Source organism: Triticum urartu, chromosome 3A (genome assembly GCF_056163025.1).
Source record: "Triticum urartu cultivar PI428250 chromosome 3A, HENAU_Tu73, whole genome shotgun sequence".
NCBI classification, from domain to species: Eukaryota; Viridiplantae; Streptophyta; class Magnoliopsida; order Poales; family Poaceae; genus Triticum; species Triticum urartu.
This window is the reverse complement of record NC_141875.1, coordinates 648,163,968-648,182,355: the sequence shown is the minus strand read 5'-3', so window position 1 is coordinate 648,182,355 and position 18,388 is coordinate 648,163,968. Positions and strand designations below refer to the sequence as shown.

Sequence of the window (18,388 nt, the reverse complement as noted above, 5' to 3'; positions counted from 1 at the left end):
CAACGACTTACATTACTGCAATGGTGAGTCGTTGAACATGTCTTACACGCAATTAATATCATACCAAATATCAATATCGGCATAAATTTACAACATAATTGGTGCACTTTTAATATTCTACCTAATATTAACGTGCAACTAATATCATATCTAGTATTAATGTGCATTAAATGTACACACCTACTAGTAGCCTTAATAAGGATATGCATGGGCAAGATCTCAGTACCTGGCAGTGAGGTATCTATGTTGGCGTTCTGCGGAACTATGTCTGCAGTAGAGGACAAAGGGCCAACATTGCCCGTCACATAAAACATTCTAGAATTTTCACATGCACTTTGCATGATATTGGATGTCAGATTCATCATGTAGCGATCCGACTTCAGACGGTCAAATCTTTGTGGTCAGTGTCATCCTTGGATCAGTAATGATGACACACAGTACTCGAAGGATTTATAACAGAGTAGCAATCACACACTTACTACATCGAATGTCTCAAAAGAGAACTTATTACAATAAATATGGCTTAAGGCCATCTAGATAAGATAACAGCAGAAGGCTTGGAAGATAAAGTGAGTCCATCAACTCTAACGGCATAGCTGAGTGCACGACAAACGACCTAGCGCACCTTAGTCCTCGTCTGAAAAGTCTGCAACATGATATGTTGCAACCCAAAAACAGGCCAGCACATGGAATATGCTGACAATATAACACAGTAGAGCAATGAACAGATAAATGCTATCACTATATGCATATTTGGCTGGTGGAGGCTCTATGGTTATAATGTTTTTGCGAAAAGCCATTTTTTCCTACAACAAAGGAATATATTTTATTTAACTATCATTGTGGTTGAAACATTGACAATGGTACCCCCATCTCAATCCCAATTAAAAAGTGTACATTAGCAACCCAACAATTAATTTAGAGTGATGAGATCAAACCAATAATTCAAGTACCAGATACTCAAGTTGTCCATAGCCGGGGACACGGCTAACCATGATTAGTTTGTACACTCTGCAGAGGTTTGCGCACTTTTCCCCACAAGACTCGATCTCCTCTGTTGGATTTCTCGCACTACATGGTGTTTGAGAAACGGATGAACGAGACACAGTCTTTTAGAAACATTAACTCTAACCCCGGGTAGACAGTACCAACCTACATCCCCTACATCTACTAGCCTACCACTGGAAGAGGTCATGCAACATACTCAACTATGCTAGAGCCCATAATAGCTTGTGGCTTGATATATCCATTTTGCATCATGATTTTATATCGATATTTATTGCATTATGGGATGTTATTACACATTATGTCACAATACTTATGACTATTCTCTCTTATTTTACAAGGTTTACAAGAAGAGGGGGAATGCCAGTAGCTGGAATTCTAGGCTGGAAAATGAGCATATATTAGAGACCTATTCTACACATCTCCGAAAGTCTTGAAACTCCACGGGAGCACTTTTCCAAATATATAAAAAATATTGGGCGCAAGAAGTACCAGAGGGGGGCCACCCACCAGCCACGAGGGTGGGGGTGCGCCCTACCCCCCTAGGCGCGCCCCCTGCCTCGTGGGCCCCCAGTGGCCCTCCGATGCCCATCTTCTGCTATATGAGGTCTTTCGTCGAGGAAAAAAATCATAAGCCAGCTCACGGGACGAGACTCCGCCGCCACGAGGCGGAACCTTGGTGGAACCAATCTAGGGCTCTAGCAGAGCTGTTCCGCCGGGGAAACTTCCCTCCGGGAGGGGGAAATCATCACCATCGTCATCACCAACGATCCTCTCATCGGGAGGGGGTCAATCTCTATCAACATCTTCACCAGCACCATCTCATCTCAAACCCTAGTTCATCTCTTGTATCCAATCTTTGTATCCAAACCTCAGATTGGTACCTGTGGGTTGCTAGTAGTGTTGATTACTCCATGTAGTTGATGCTAGTTGGTTTACTTGGTGGAAGATCATATGTTCAGATCCATTATGCATATTAATACCCCTCTGATTATGAACATGAATATGCTTTGTGTGTAGTTACGTTTGTTCCTGAGGACATGGGAGAAGTCTTGCTATTAGTAGTCATGTGAATTTGGTATTCGTTCGATATTTTGATGAGATGTATGTTGTCATCCCTCTAGTGGTGTCATGTGAACATCGACTACGTGACACTTCACCATTGTTTGGGCCTACACGGAGGCATTGGGAAGTAATAAGTAGATGATGGGTTGCTAGAGTGACAGAAGCTTAAACCCTAGTTTATGCGTTGCTTCGTAAGGGGCTGATTTGGATCCATATGTTTCATGTTATGGTTAGGTTTACCTTAATACTTCTGTTGTAGGTGCGTGAGTGTTAGCAACTGTGAAAGACTAAATGATAGTTGAGTATGTGGACTTGCTGAAAAGCTCTTATATTGAATCTTTCCTATGTTATGATAAATTGCAATTGCCTCAGTGACTGAGATTAGAGTTTGTTAGCTTTCAATGAAGTTTATGATTCATACTTGAAATTGTGATTGAATTGTTACTTTAGCATAAGAGATCATAAACAAAGATTGATGTTCTAAGAATGATCATGATGCCCTCATGTCCGTATTTTATTTTTATGGACACCTCTATCTCTAAACACATGGACATATTTTTTGATTTCGGCTTTCGCTTGAGGACAAGCGAGGTCTAAGCTTGGGGGAGTTGATACGTCCATTTCACATCATGCTTTTATGTCGATATTTATTGCATTATGGGCTGTTATTACACATTATGACACAATACTTCTGCCTATTCTCTCTTAGTTTACAAGGTTTACATGAAGAGGGGGAATGCCGGCAGCTGGAATTCTGGGCTGGAAAAGGAGCAAATATTAGAGACCTATTCTGCACATCTCCAAAAGTCCTGAAACTCCACGGGAGCACTTTTGAGAATATATATAAAATATTGGTGCAAGAAGTACCAGAGGGGGGCCACCCATCAGCCACGAGGGTGGGGGGCGCGCCCGCCTACCTCATGGGCCCCCTGATGGCCCTCCGATGCCCATCTTCTGCTATATGAGGTCTTTCGTCGAGGAAAAATCATAATCCAACTCACGGGACGAGACTCCTCCGCCACTAGGCGGAACCTTGGCGGAACCAATCTAGGGCTCTAGCAGAGCTGTTCTGCTAGGGAAATTTCCCTCCGGGAGGGGGAAATCATCACCAACGATCCTCTCATCGGGAGGGGGTCAATCTCCATCAAAATATTCACCAGCACCATCTCATCTCAAACTCTAGTTCATCTCTTGTATCCAAACCTTAGGTTGGTACCAGTGGGTTGCTAGTAGCTAGTGTTGATTACTCCTTGTAGTTGATGCTAGTTGGTTTACTTGGTGGAAGATCATATGTTCAGATCCATTATGCATATTAATACCCCTCTGATTATGAACATGAATATGCTTTGTGAGTAGTTACATTTGTTCCTAAGGACATGGGAGAAGTCTTGCTATTAGTAGTCATGTGAATTTGGTATTCGTTCGATATTTTGATGAGATGTTTGTTGTCATCCCTCTAGTGGTGTCATGTGAACGTCGACTACACGACACTTCACCATTGTTTGGGCCTAGAGGGAGGCATCGGGAAGTAATAAGTACATGATGGGTTGCTAGAGTGACAGAAGCTTAAACCCTAGTTTATGCGTTGCTTCGTAAGGGGCTGATTTGGATCCATATGTTTCATGCTATGGTTAGGTTTACCTTAATACTTCCATTGTAGTTGCAGATGCTTGCAATGGGGGTTAATCATAAGTGGGATGCTTTTCGAAGTAAGGACATTACCCAAGCACCAGCCCACCCACATATCAAATTATCAAAGTACCGAACGCGAATCATATGAACGTGATGAAAACTAGCTTGATGATAATTCCCATGTGTCCTCGGGAGCGCTTTCCTTCATATAAGAGTTTGTCCAGGATTTCCCTTTGCTACAAAAAGGATTGGGCCATCTTGCTACACCTTATTTACTTTTATTACTTGCTACTCGTTACAAATTACCTTATCACAAAATTATCTGTTACCGATAATTTCAGTGCTTGCAGAGAATATCTTGGTGAAAACCGCTTATCATTTCCTTCTGCTCCTCATTGGGTTCGACACTCTTACTTATCGAAAGGACTACGATAGAGCCCCTATACTTGTGGGTCATCAAGACTCTTTTCTGGCGCCGTTGCCGGGGAGTGAAGCGCCTTTGGTAGGTGGAATTTGGTAAGGAAAAATTTATATAGTGTGCTGCAATTTACTGTCACTTGTTACACTATGGAACATAATCCTTTGAGGGGCTTGTTCGGGGTATCTTCACCCCGACCAATAGAGCAAAGAGTTGCTCCTCAACCTACTGAACATACTGAAAATGTTTACTTTGAAATTCCTTCGGGTATGATAGAGAAACTTCTAGCTAATCCTTTTGCAGGAGATGGAACATTGCATCCCGATTTGCACTTAATCTATGTGGATGAAGTTTGTGGATTGTTTAAGCTTGCAGGTATGCCTGAGGATGTCATCAAGAAGAAGGTATTCCCTTTATATTTGAAGGGAGATGCATTGACATGGTATAGTCTATGTGATGATATGGGATCATGGGACTATAACCGATTGAAATTGGAATTTCACCAGAAGTTTTATCCTATGCATCTTGTTCATCGTGATCATAATTATATATATATGTATATATATATTGGCCTCACGGAGGAGAAAGCATCGCTCAAGCATGGGGGAGGCTTAATTCAATGTTATATTCATGCCCCAATCATGAGCTCTCAAGATAAATGATTATTCAAAAAAATTATGCTCGGCTTTCTCTCAGTAATCGCTCCATGCTCGATACTTCTTGTACTGGATCTTTTATGATGAAGACTATTGAATTCAAATGGGATTTATTGGAAATAATTAAATGCAACTCTGAAGATTGGGACCTCGACGAAGGTAAGGAGTCAGGTATAACACCTAAGTTTGATTGTGTTAAATCTTTTATGGATACCGATGCATTTCGTGAATTTAGCACTAAATATGGACTTGACTCTGAGATAGTAGCTTCCTTTTGTAAATCCTTTGCTACTCATGTTGATCTCCCTAAGGAGAAGTGGTTTAAATATAATCCTCCCATTGAAGTAAAAGTAGTTGCACCTATTAAAGTTGAAAAAAGACTATCACTTATAATGATCCGGTTGTTCCTAATACTTATGTTGAGAAACCACCTTTCCCTGTTAGAATAAAGGATCATGCTAAAGTTTCAACTGTAGTCAACAAAAGTAATATTAGGACACACAAACCCCCTGAGGAAGTTAAAGTTGAACCTAATATTTCTATGGTTAAAGATCTCTTGGCCGATATTATTGATGGGCATGTTATTTACTTCTGTGATGAGACTGCTAGAATTGCTAGACCTGATACTAAAAATAAACATAGACCTGTTATAGGCATGCCTATTATTTCTGTTAAAATAGGAGATCATTCCTATCATGGCTTATGTGATATGGGTGCTAGTGCAAGTGCAATACCTCATTCCTTATACAAAGAAATTATGCATGATATTGCACCTGCTGAGATAGAAGATATCGATGTTACCATTAAGCTTGCCAATAGAGATATTATTTCACCAATTGGGATTGTTAGAGATGTTGAAGTCTTGTGTGGGAAGGTTAAATATCCTGCTGATTTTCTTGTTGTTGGTTCCCCACAAGATAGCTTTTGTCCCATTATATTTGGTAGACCCTTCTTGAATACGGTTAATGCTAAGATAGACTGCAATAAGGATATTGTTTCTGTTGGTTTAGGGGATATGTCTCATGAGTTTAATTTTGCTAAATTTCATAGACAACCTCATGATAAAGAATTGCCTAGTAAGTATGAAATTATTGGTCTTGCTTCTATTGCCGTGCCTCCTACTGATCCTTTAGAACAATATTTGCTAGACCATGAGAATGATATGTTTATGAATGAAAGAAGGGAAATAGATGAAGTATTCTTTAAACAGGGACCTATTCTGAAACACAACTTGCCTGTTGAAATCCTAGGGGATCCTCCACCCAAGGGTGATCCTGTGTTTGAGCTTAAACCATTACCTGATACTCTTAAATATGCTTATGTTGATGAAAAGAATATATATCATGTTATTATTAGTGCTAACCTTTCAGAGCATGAAGAAGGGAGATTATTGAAAACTCTAGAGAAGCACTGTGCTGCTATTGGATATACTCTTGATGATCTTAAGGGCATTAGTCCCACTCTATGTCCACACAAAATAAATTTGGAGAAAGACGCCAAACTAGTTATTGATCACCAACGACGGCTAAATCCTAAGATGAAAGAACTGGTAAGAAAGGAAATATTAAAGCTCCTTGATGCAGGTATAATTTATCCCGTTGGTGATAGTCAGTGGGTAAGTTCTGTCCATTGTGTCCCTAAGAAGGGAGGTATTAATGCCGTTCCTAATGATAAAGATGAATTGATTCCACAAAGAATTATTAAAGGTTATAGGATAGTAAGTCATTTTCGCAAATTAAATAAAGCTACTAAAAAAGAACATTACCCTTTGCCTTTCATTGACCAAATGCTGGAAAGATTATCCAAACATACACATTTTTGCTTTCTATATGGTTACTCTGGCTTCTCTCAAATACCTGTGTCAGCAGATGATCAAGAAAAGACCACTTGTACTTGCCCTTTCAGTACTTTTGCTTATAGACGTATGCCTTTTGGTTTATGTAATGCACCTGCTATCTTTCAAAGATGCATGATGGCTATATTCTCTGACTTTTGTGAAAAGAATTGTGAGGTTATCATGGACGATTTCTCCGTTTATGGATCCTCTTTTGATGATTGCTAGAGCAACCTTGATCGAGTTTTGCAGAGATGTGAAGAAACTAACCTTGTCTTGAACTGGGAGAAGTGCCACTTTATGGTTAATGAAGGTATTGCCTTGGGGCATAAAATTTCTGAAAGAGGTATTGAAGTTGATGATACGTCTCCAACGTATCTATAATTTTTTATTGTTCCATGCTATATTATATCCTGTTTTGGACATTATTGGGCTTTATTATACACTTTTATATTATTTTTGGGACTAACCTATTAACCGGAGGCCCAGCATAGAATTGCTGGGTTTTTTTTTCCTATTTTAGGGTTTCGCAGAAAAAGAATATCAAAGAGAGTCCAAACGGAATGAAACCTTCGGGATCGTGATTTTTGGAACGAACATGATCCAGAGGACTTGGACCGTATGTCAAGAAAGCAACCAGGAGGGCACGAGGTAGGGGGCGCACCTACCCCCCCTAGGCGCGCCATCCACCATCGTGGGACCATAACTTTCTGTATCCACGAGATCCCATCTTGGGGCCATTTCCGGAGCGCCGCCGGAGGGGGTATCTGTAACACCCCGGATGTAACTTTCCCTATTTGTACTCCAACTCTTGCCGTTTCCGGCGTTAAGTTATATTTATTTTCTCGGGTTCGGGTTTTGTCTCCGTGTGTTGTTGTCTTTGTCATGCATCTCATATCATGTCATCATGTGCATTGCATTTGCATACGTGTTCATCTCATGCATTCGAGCTTTTTCCCCGTTGTCCGTTTTGCATTCCGGCGCTTCGTTCTCCTCCGGTGGTCATTTCTAGCTTTCTTTCGTTTGTGGGGATTAAACATTTCCGGATTGGACCGAGATTTGCCAAGCGGCCTTGGTTTACCACCGGTAGACCGCCTGTCAAGTTTCGTACCATTTGGGCTTCGTTTGATACTCCAACGGTTAACCGAGGGACCGAAAAGGCCTCGTGTGTGTTGCACCCCAACACCCCTCCAATTTGGCCCAAAACCCACCAAACTCTGCTCCATCACCTAGAGCGTTCGATCACGATCGCGTGGCCAAAAACCGCACCTCATTTGGACTCTCCTAGCTCCCCCTATGCCTATATATACACCCCCTTTCCAAATCTCGGATCTCTCCCCGTCCAACCCTAAAAAAAAGATCTCTGCCGCACCGGACGTGTCCGGCCCGCGCCGGACAACGTCCGATCCACCCCGCCGCCACTCACAAACCGCCACCTGTCGCCGCCACTCCGCGCGCCGCTGGCCCGGGAGGCCCGCAGCGAGCCCTCCCCGGCCCGCGCGAGGCCGCCGCCGCCCCGCGGGCTCCCGGCCGTCTTCCCCAGCCCCGACGCCAGCCGCCTCTCCGCCGTCTCGCCGCATCACCGGCGCGCGCCGCCGCCCGTCGCCAGAGCCGCCTGCGACCACCGCGTCCCCGCCGACTCCCTCCACGGCGGCGCCGCCCCCACGGCCACCACCGCCGCCCCACGCCCCGGTCTTCTTCCACTCCGGCCGGTCTCCTTCGTCTCCGGCGAGAACTCCGGCATGAACAGTGAATCTGGCTGTCCTCGTTATCCGTGCCAGATCTGGATCTGGATCCCGAACGGTTGACTTTTTCCTTAGAAACCCTAATTTTTATGCCTACTTTGACCTGTGATATCTCCGCATCCGTAGCTCCGTTTGGGCTTATAGTATATCAAAATGTTCGCCTCGTTGAGTACATCATTTCATTCCATTTCATCATTTTCATTTGAGTTTATCTTGATGCCCGAAATGCTGTTAGAAGGAGGCTTCGTGAGTTAATTGTCAGATCTGCTAGTTCATCTTAGACTTTTGTCATTTTTCCCACGATTATTGTGTGCATGCTATTCCTGTGAGTCCTTCATATGTTTTGTTAAGGATTTTGTCTTCTTTCCAGAGGTGCAACCCATGCATTTTTTTGATGTGTGTGGTGACTTGTGCAATCTTGCAAAGTGAGGCACCCGGTAAATCTGTTTTCAGGGACTTAGTAGTTTTCACTAAGTCTGGGATTATTTAGTTCATGATGCCATATGTTTATGCTATTTCCTAGTGATCCGTGCCTCTTTTGAGGATGATCAGTAAAGGAGTTTTGTTAATAATGTTATGATCTATCCATCCATGTCTTTGTTTGCAATTATGGAGCACCCTATCTTGAGTCAATCGAGCTCTACTTTTGCTTCGTGGTGAATCTAGGCAGATCGTCAACTCGTTTGCGATTTTGCCGATGTTATTGTAGTTGATCCGTGTACGCTATGCCATTGTTCTTGCCATGTCTAGCTAGAATTTTATGCCTTCTTAATGGATGCATGCTTACCTTTCCATGACTTGCACCATAGTGAGTGCATCGAGCTCGTTTACATGCCTTCGTGAGTTATGTTTCAGCATGTCTCAGTTTTCACTTAGTCTGAAAACTGATTGTGTTTTAGCTATGTTCGTGTGCCCGTTAGTATATTTTGTGAACCCTTTTGGCCCCAGGTCACTTTGGGTCTTTTGTTAAGCTTGTTGAGTAGCTCCATGCCATGTTCTTACTTGTCTTAATCAGGTCATGTATCATGTTGTTTTGCTGCTATGAAGAGGGCTTCGTGATCTGAAATTTCAGACAAGTGTTAATTTCACTAAGTCTGAAATCTGTTTTGTATTTGCGTTTTTGCCTTGCTTGTTTGAACCTCATATTGGATGAATTGGCCGTGGCTCAGTGCTATACTTTTGTTAAGAATCTTGTGTGCATCCCTACCATGTATTTTTTTGTCATGTTTGGTGGCTGTAGCATGTTCATTTCATTGCATTTAGATGCCTACTTGCTGTAAATCGCAGACCGGTGTCATTCTTAAATCGCTTGCCATTTCCAAACCGTAACTCCGATTCCGGCGTTCTTTATATCGTTTTCAAACGATTTCATCTCATCTTTCCATTGGCACCCTTGGAATTCCAAGTTGAGGCTAGGTTCATGCATTTCCTGTCATATCTTGCATTTTGCATCCCGCATCGCATCCCGGATAGCATATCGTCATTTCATCACATTGCTTGGTCTTGCACGTGGTTGATTATATCCTTGTTGCTTGTTTGTCTTGTTTGGGTAGAGCCGGGAGACGAGTTCTCTACCAAGGAGCCCGTTGAGTGTGCTTTTGAGGATCCAGTCAACTCTGACAACTGTGCAGGCAAGATGATCATACCCTCGAAATCACTACTATCTTTGCTATGCTAGTTTGCTCGCTCTTTGCTATGCCAATGCTACGATGCCTACCATTTGCTTGTCAGCCTCCCAATTGCCATGTCAAACCTCTAACCCACCTTGTCCTAGCAAACCGTTGATTGGCTATGTTACCACTTTGCTCGGCCCCTCTTATAGCGTTGCTAGTTGCAGGTGAAGATTGGAGGCCGTTCCTTGTTGGAACATTTATTTACTTGTTGGGATATCATTATATTGCTATGTTATCTTAATGCATCTATATACTTGGTAAAGGGTGGAAGGCTCGGCCTCTCGCCTAGTGTTTTGTTCCACTCTTGCCGCCCTAGTTTCCGTCATATCGGTGTTATGTTCCCGGATTTTGCGTTCCTTACGCGATTGGGTTATAATGGGAACCCCTTGATATTTCGCCTTTATTAAAGCTTTTCCAGCAACGCCCAACATTGGTTTTACCATTCGCCACCTAGCCCCTTTTCTTTCCCTTGGGTTCTGCAGACTCAAGGGTCATCTTATTTTAACCCCCCCGGGCCAGTGCTCCTCTGAGTGTTGGTCCCACCGAGTGATGTCCGAGGCTACCAGGGGCAACTCTGGGCAGGCTTACCCGACGTCTGGCTCATCTGAGTGTGCCCTGAGAAAGAGATATGTGCAGCTCCTATCGGGATTTGTTGGCACATTCGGGCGGTCATGCTGGTCTTGTTTTAACCTGTCGAAGTGTCTTGAGTTACCGAGATACCGAGTCAGATCGGAACGTCTTGGGAGGAGGTCTATTCCTTCATTGACCGTGAGAGCTTGTCATGGGCTAAGTTGGGACTCCCCTGCAGGGATTGAACTTTTGAAAGCCGTGCCCGCGGTTATGGGCAGATGGCAATTTGTTAATGTCCGGTTGTAGATAACTTGAACCTTAATTAATTAAAATGAATCAACTGAGTGTGTTACCATGATGGCCTCTTCTCGGCGGGGTCCGGGAAGTGGACACGGTGTTGGAGTAATGTTTGCGCAGGTTGCCCTCTAGCTTCTCGCTCGTGCTTTGCCTCCTCTTCTCGCTCTCTTTTGCGAATAAGTTAGCCACCATACTTGCTAGTCGCTTGCTGCAGCTCCACTCATATTTAACCTTGCCATACCTATAAGCTTAAATAGTCTTGATCGCGAGGGTGCGAGATTGCTGAGTCCCTGTGGCTCACAGATTACTATTACACCAGATGCAGGTCCAGGTGATTCCGCTCCAGGTGACGAGTATGAGCTCAAGTGGGAGTTTGACGAAGACTCTCAGCGATACTACGTGTCTTTTCCTGACGATCAGTAGTGGTGCCTAGTTGGGGTTTGATTGGGACCCTGTCGCATGTTGGGTTATTTTCTATTTTGGCGCCGTAGTCGGGCCATGAGTGTTTCGATGATGTATGTTATTTCTGTACTCTGATGTGACGTGGCGAGTGTAAGCCAACTATGTTCTCCCCTTTTATTATTATATTACATGGGATGTTGTGAAGATTTCCTAACTTGAGACATATGCCTTTAATGCGATTATATCTCTAACTCATGCCTCGACACGTGGGAGCTATAGTCGCATCGAGGGTGTTACAAGCTGGTAATCAGAGCCTTCCCCGACCTTAGGAGCCCCATTGCTTGATCGTTTTTAGCGGCCGAGTTGTGTCTAGAAAAATGTTTTGAGTCTTTTAGGAATTATATATCAGAGAGCTTAGGAATTCTTTTTACTTCCCAGTCTCCTCATCGCTCTGGTAAGGCATCCTGACGTAGAGTTTTGACTCTTCTCTTCTCAAATTTCACTAAAAAAAATTTTAGGATCACACGAGTATCTTGGAATCGTTCCGATGGCTTATGATGAGAACATTGTCTTGGTGCCTCCTGTCAGGGGTTTAGTGGAAGTGTCCCGGAGAGTTGAGCTCTGAGGTGTTGTCATCATAATTTTATCGTTGCAATTCTGGAATACTTGAGATATGTTCGCCGACATCGAAAATCTCTTTTATGCAGTTCGTTGGTGAGATAACCTCGACGCCACCCAGTACTGGGGCGGGAGTTCGGGAGTATCGCCATAACTTGTATAACGGATGCTTTTCGAAGGTTGAGGTAGATGGTTTCCGAAGGTTTCTTGGTTGTGTGTTGAAGGATGGATACAGCTGGATGTAGGATTTGCTAGTTTGGGTGAGATATTATGCTTCCCCTGTATCCCCACACCTGATTGCATAACCGGAAAAGTTCGGGAGTTTCATAGGTGGGAATTCTAGTAGCTCTAGTTCTTCTTCCATGGATATTGGTTTGAGATTGGGATTTCTTACCGATTATTCGTTCTTGATCCGTACCTTGTTGATTTATTTCTCTACCTTAATTCTACGTGGCTTCGCAATTTAGAGATATGTGACCACTTCAAGAGGAATGCATTCGTTCATTTTGTTCGGATGTGAAGACTATATGTTGCAATTTTCATTCCGTTGGATTCAGCTTCAATATTTATCTATCAATGTGCTAATGGTGGTCAACCTCTTCAGGATGGCTCCTCCAACGCGCACGACTCCGAATCCTGATCCGCCACCGCCTCCACCTCCTCTAGAGGCATGGCAAGCTGTGATGGCCGCAACCAATGCAAACACACAGCTGATCATGCAAATTCTCCAAGAGCGCAATCAAGGCAGTCAAGGGAATCAAGGCATCAATCAGAGTCGCTTTGCTACACTCAACCAGTTCCTTGCTAATGGGCCAAAGACTTTCAGCAATTGTGTTGAGGCAACCGATGCTGATGATTGGCTTGTGGATCTGTGTAAGCATTTCGAGTGCAGTAACATCAGGCCTGAGGACTTTGTCAAGTTCGCTTCCTTCCAACTCAAAGATCAAGCTGCAGAATGGTTCCAGCAGTACAAGGATTCCAGAGGTGGACGTGTTAGCACTTGGGATGATTTCCGTCGAGATTTCTGAGCTCATCATATTCCGCAGAGCGTGGTTGAAAGCTAGCGTGAGGAATTCCGCAATCTGAAGCAAGGCTCTTTGTCTGTCTATGACTACAACAAGTTGTTCCAGAATCTCGCCCGCTTTGCCAAGCAGGACGTCCCTGATGAGAAGAGCATGATATACCAGTTCAGGGGTGGTCTCAGAGAAGATATTCAGCTTGCTCTTGTTCTCTTCGAGCCCTTGAGATACGATGAGTTCTACAACATGGCACTGAAGCAAGAGGCTGCTCAGTTGAGGTGTGATGCTTCCAGGAAGCGAGTCAGAGATGTTACTCCTTCTTGCTCTACTCAAGTGGCCAAGCAGCAGAAGTTTTGGCTTCCTCCTCCTCCGTTCCGTCAGCCGTATCAGCAGAAGAGCAAAGGTGGCAATGGTTCTTCCCACCCACCCAACCCTGGCTTTCAGAACAAGACTTCGTCTCAAGCTCCAAGATCGAGTGCTCCATATCACCATCCGCTTTCAGAGGTCACGTGCAACAAGTGCCAACAGAAGGGTCACTATGCCAACAAGTGTCTCAACTAGAGGCGTCTTCCTCCTCCTCCTCTTGTCAGATCGGCAAGTACAGTTGTGGTCAAGCATAACCCCAAGTCCGCCAAGGTCAATTTGATGAATGCAGCTCAGGCAGAGGACTCATCAGATGTGATCATGGGTAACCTCCCTGTTAATGATATTCCTGCTAAAGTTCTTTTTGACACGGGTGCATCGCATTGTTTCATCTCAAGGCCATTTGTTTCTAAGCATGATTTACCTTTGCAATATTTGCCTAGACAGTTATCTGTTGTTTCTCCGGGTAAATTTATGAATGCAAGCGCTATTGCCCCAGATGTTTCTATCACATTGGGCGATTACAAGTTTCTCTCTTCTCAAGTGGTTCTTGGTAACTCGGATATTGATCTTATTCTCGGAATGGATTGGCTTTCTAAGCACAAGGCTCAGCTTGATTGTGCAGCCAGGCAGATTCAATTGACTCATTCGTCTGAGGATGTAATTGTTTTTGCCGCTCGTGATGATACTATCCGCCTGTTTTCTCTCAATAAGAAGGGTGAATTGGATGCCATCTCTCAAATTCCAGTCGTTTGCGAATATCAATACGTCTTTCCAGAAGAGCTCCCAGGAATGCCTCCACACCGGCCAGTTGAATTCGTTATTGATCTTGAGCCTGGCACGGAACCTGTGTGCAAGCGTCCTTACAAGCTCGGACCTGAAGAGTTGAAGGAGCTAAAGAAGCAACTCGATGAGCAAGAAATAATGGGTCTCATCCGGCCTAGTTCTTCTCCGTGGGGTTGTGGTGTTCTTTTTGTGAAGAAGAAGGATGGAACGGACCGACTTTGTGTTGATTACCGTCCAGTGAACAAGAAGACCATCAAGAACAAATACCCACTTCCCAACATCAATGAGCTGTTCGAACAACTCAAAGGTGCCCAAGCATTCTCCAAGCTTGATCTCCGTATGGGTTATCACCAGATTCGCATTCGTGAAGAAGATATTCCCAAGACAGCATTCAGAACAAGCTTTGGTTCATATGAATACACTGTCATGTCTTTTGGCCTCGCCAACGCTCCTCCGACGTTCTCTCGCATGATGAACTTCATCTTCAACGCCTACACCAATGATTTCGTTTTGGTCTATCTCGACGACATTTTGGTTTTCTCCAAGAACAAGGAAGATCATGCCAAGCACTTGTGTTTGGTTCTCGATAAGCTCAGGGAACATCAGTTCTACGCCAAGTTCTCCAAGTGTGAATTTTGGCTCGATGAGGTTCTTTATCTTGGCCATATCATCTCTGCCAAGGGCATTGCCATGAATCCAGAGAAGGTGTCTGCAATTGTGAATTGGGAACCTCCTCAAAACGTGAAGCAACTCCGCAGTTTTCTCGGTCTCGCAAGCTATTGACGAAGATTCGTTGAAAACTTTTCTAAGATCGTGAAGCCTCTCTCTAATCTTCTTCAGAAGCACGTCAAGTATGTTTGGTCTCCGGAGTGTGATATTGCTTTCAACACTTTGAAAGAGAAATTGATCACTGCTCCAGTTCTGACTCCGCCTGATGAATCCAAGCCGTACGAGGTCTTTTGTGATGCCTCTCTCCAAGGTCTTGGCGCAGTATTGATGCAAGAGAAGAAAGTTGTTGCTTATACATCTCGCCAGTTGAAGCCTAATGAGAAGAACTACCCCACTCATGATCTCGAGTTGGCGGCAGTTGTGCATGCTCTTTTGACTTGGAGACATCTTCTATTGGGAAGAAAAGTGGACATTTTCACTGATCACAAGAGTCTCAAGTACATCTTCACTCAGCCTAATCTCAACCTCAGGCAAACTCATTGGGTCGAAATGATTCAAGAGTATAATCCGAGTATTGAGTATACTCCAGGCAAGGCCAATGTAATTGCTGACGCTTTGAGCAGAAAGGCTTACTGCAATAGTCTGATTCTCAAGCCTTATCAACCCGAGCTTTGTGAAGCTTTCCGCAAACTTAATCTGCAAGTTGTTCCTCAAGGTTTCCTTGCCAACCTTCAAGTCTCTCCTACCTTAGAAGACCAGATTCGCCAAGCCCAGCTTCTTGATGCTATGGTGAAAAAGGTGAAGATTGGGATTGCCAAGAGTCAGTCCAAGTACAAGTGCTACCGCCTTGATGACAAGGACACTCTCTTCGTCGAGGATCGTATTGTTGTGCCCAAAGGTGACCTCTGTAATGTGATCATGAACGAGGCTCACAATTCTCTCCTCTCCATCCACCCTAGGAGTACGAAGATGTATCAGGACCTCAAGCAAGCTTATTGGTGGACTCGAATGAAGCGCGAGATCGCTCAATTCGTGAATGAATGTGATGTCTGCAGAAGAGTGAAGGCAGAACACCAAAGGCCAGCAGGTCTCCTCCAACCTCTTGCCATTCCAGAATGGAAGTTTGACCACATTGAAATGGACTTCGTGACTGGGTTTCCAAAGTCCAAGCGTGGCAATGATGCTATATTTGTTGTCATTGACAAACTCACCAAAGTGGCTCACTTTCTGCCTATCAAAGAGTCGATCACCGCAGCTCAATTGGCAGAACTCTATACCTCTCGTATTGTCTCTCTGCATGGTATTCCTCAAGTGATCTCTTCAGACCGTGGCAGCATCTTTACCTCGAAGTTTTGGGATTCTTTTCAGAAGGCCATGGGCACCAATATCCGCTTCAGCACTACTTTCCATCCTCAAACAAGCGGTCAATTCGAGCATGTCAACCAGATTCTTGAAGATATGCTCAGGGCTTGTGTGATCTCCTTCGGCATGAAGTGGGAGGATTGTCTTCCTTATGCTGAATTCTCCTACAATAACAGTTTTCAAGCAAGTTCGGGCAAGGCCCCTTTTGAAATTCTGTATGGCAGGAAGTGTCGTACCCCTCTCAACTGGTCTGAAACCGGTGAACATCAGCTTTTGGGTAATGACTTAATCACAGAAGCAGAAGAAATGTGCAAAGTCATTCGTGATAACCTCAAAGCAGCCCAATCCCGCCAGAAGAGCTACTATGATAGTAAGCACCGTGATTTGGCTTTCGAGATCGGAGATCATGTTTACCTTCGCGTCTCTCCTATGAAAGGTACTCGTCGCTTCGGTATCAAAGGGAAGCTTGCCCCTAGATACGTGGGACCTTTCAAGATTGTCAGCAAGAGAGGCGACCTCGCCTATCAACTCGAGCTTCCTTCAAACTTTGCAAATGTTCATGATGTGTTCCATGTCTCTCAGCTTCGAAAGTGCTTCAAGACTCCTGACCGCACCGTCAACTTCGAGGACATTGAGCTCCAAGAAGACCTCTCTTATCGTGAGCACCCAGTTGCTATTCTTGAAGAGACTGAACGCAAGACTCGCAACAAGTTAATCAAATTTCTCAAAGTCAAGTGGTCACACCATTCCGACCGTGAAGCTACCTGGGAACGCGAGGATAACCTCCGTTCTGAGTACCCGGAGTTCTTTCGGTCCTAGATCTCGGGACGAGATCTTTTCGTAGTGGTGGAGTGTTGTAACACCCCGGATGTAACTTTCCCTATTTGTACTCCAACTCTTGCCGTTTCCGGCGTTAAGTTATATTTATTTTCTCGGGTTCGGGTTTTGTCTCCGTGTGTTGTTGTCTTTGTCATGCATCTCATATCATGTCATCATGTGCATTGCATTTGCATACGTGTTCATCTCATGCATTCGAGCTTTTTCCCCGTTGTCCGTTTTGCATTCCGGCACTTCGTTCTCCTCCGGTGGTCATTTCTAGCTTTCTTTCGTGTGTGGGGATTAAACATTTCCGGATTGGACCGAGATTTGCTAAGCGGCCTTGGTTTACCACCGGTAGACCGCCTGTCAAGTTTCGTACCATTTGGGCTTCTTTGATACTCCAACGGTTAACCGAGGGACCGAAAAGGCCTTGTGTGTGTTGCAGCCCAACACCCCTCCAATTTGGCCCAAAACCACCAAACTCTGCTCCATCACCTAGAGCGTTCGATCACGATCGCGTGGCCGAAAACCGCACCTCATTTGGACTCTCCTAGCTCCCCCTATGCCTATATATACACCCCCTTTCCAAATCTCGGATCTCTCCCCGTCCAACCCTAAAAAAAAAGATCTCCGCCGCACAGGACGTGTCCGGCCCGCGCCGGACAATGTCCGATCCACCCCACCGCCACTCACCAACCACCACCTGTCGCGGCCACTGCCCGCGCCGCCGGCCCGGGAGGCCCGCAGCGAGCCCTCCCCGGCCCGCGCGAGGCCGCCGCCGCCCCGCGGGCTCCCGGCCGTCTTCCCCAGCCCCGACGCCAGCTGCCTATCCGCCGCCTCGCCGCATCACCGGCGCGCGCCGCCGCCCGCCGCCCGAGCCGCCCACGACCACCGCGTCCCCGCCGACTCCCTCCACGGTGGCGCCGCCCCTACGGCCACCACCGCCGCCCCACGCCCCGGTCTTCTTCCACTCCAGCCGGTCTCCTCCGTCTCCGGCGAGAACTCCGGCGTGAACAGTGAATCCGGCCGTCCTCGTTATCCATGCCAGATCTGGATCTGGATCCCGAACGGTTGACTTTTTCCTCAGAAACCCTAATTTTAATGCCTACTTTGACCTGTGATACCTCCGCATCCGTAGCTCCGTTTTGGGCTTATAGTATCTCATACTGTTCGTCTCGATGAGTACATCATTTCATTCCATTGCATCATTTTCATTTGAGTTCATCTTGATGCCCGAAATAATGTTAGAAGGAGGCTTCGTGAGTTAATTGTCAGATCTCCTAGTTCATCTTAGACTATTGTCATTTTTGCCATGATTATTGTGTGCATGCTATGCCTGTGAGTCCTTCATATGTTTTGTTAAGGATTTTGTCTTCTTTCCATAGGTGCAACCCATGCATTTTTGTGATGTGTGTGGTGACTTGTGCAAGCTTGCAAAGTGAGGCACCCGGTAAA

The 18,388-nt window shown here is 44.9% G+C and overlaps 1 pseudogene; it reads right to left on the bottom strand.

Annotated features, from left to right (window-relative positions):
- The window catches only part of LOC125547119 (putative histone acetyltransferase HAC-like 1), a 149,383-nt pseudogene that overhangs the window by 71,632 nt on the left and 59,363 nt on the right, over positions 1-18,388 (bottom strand).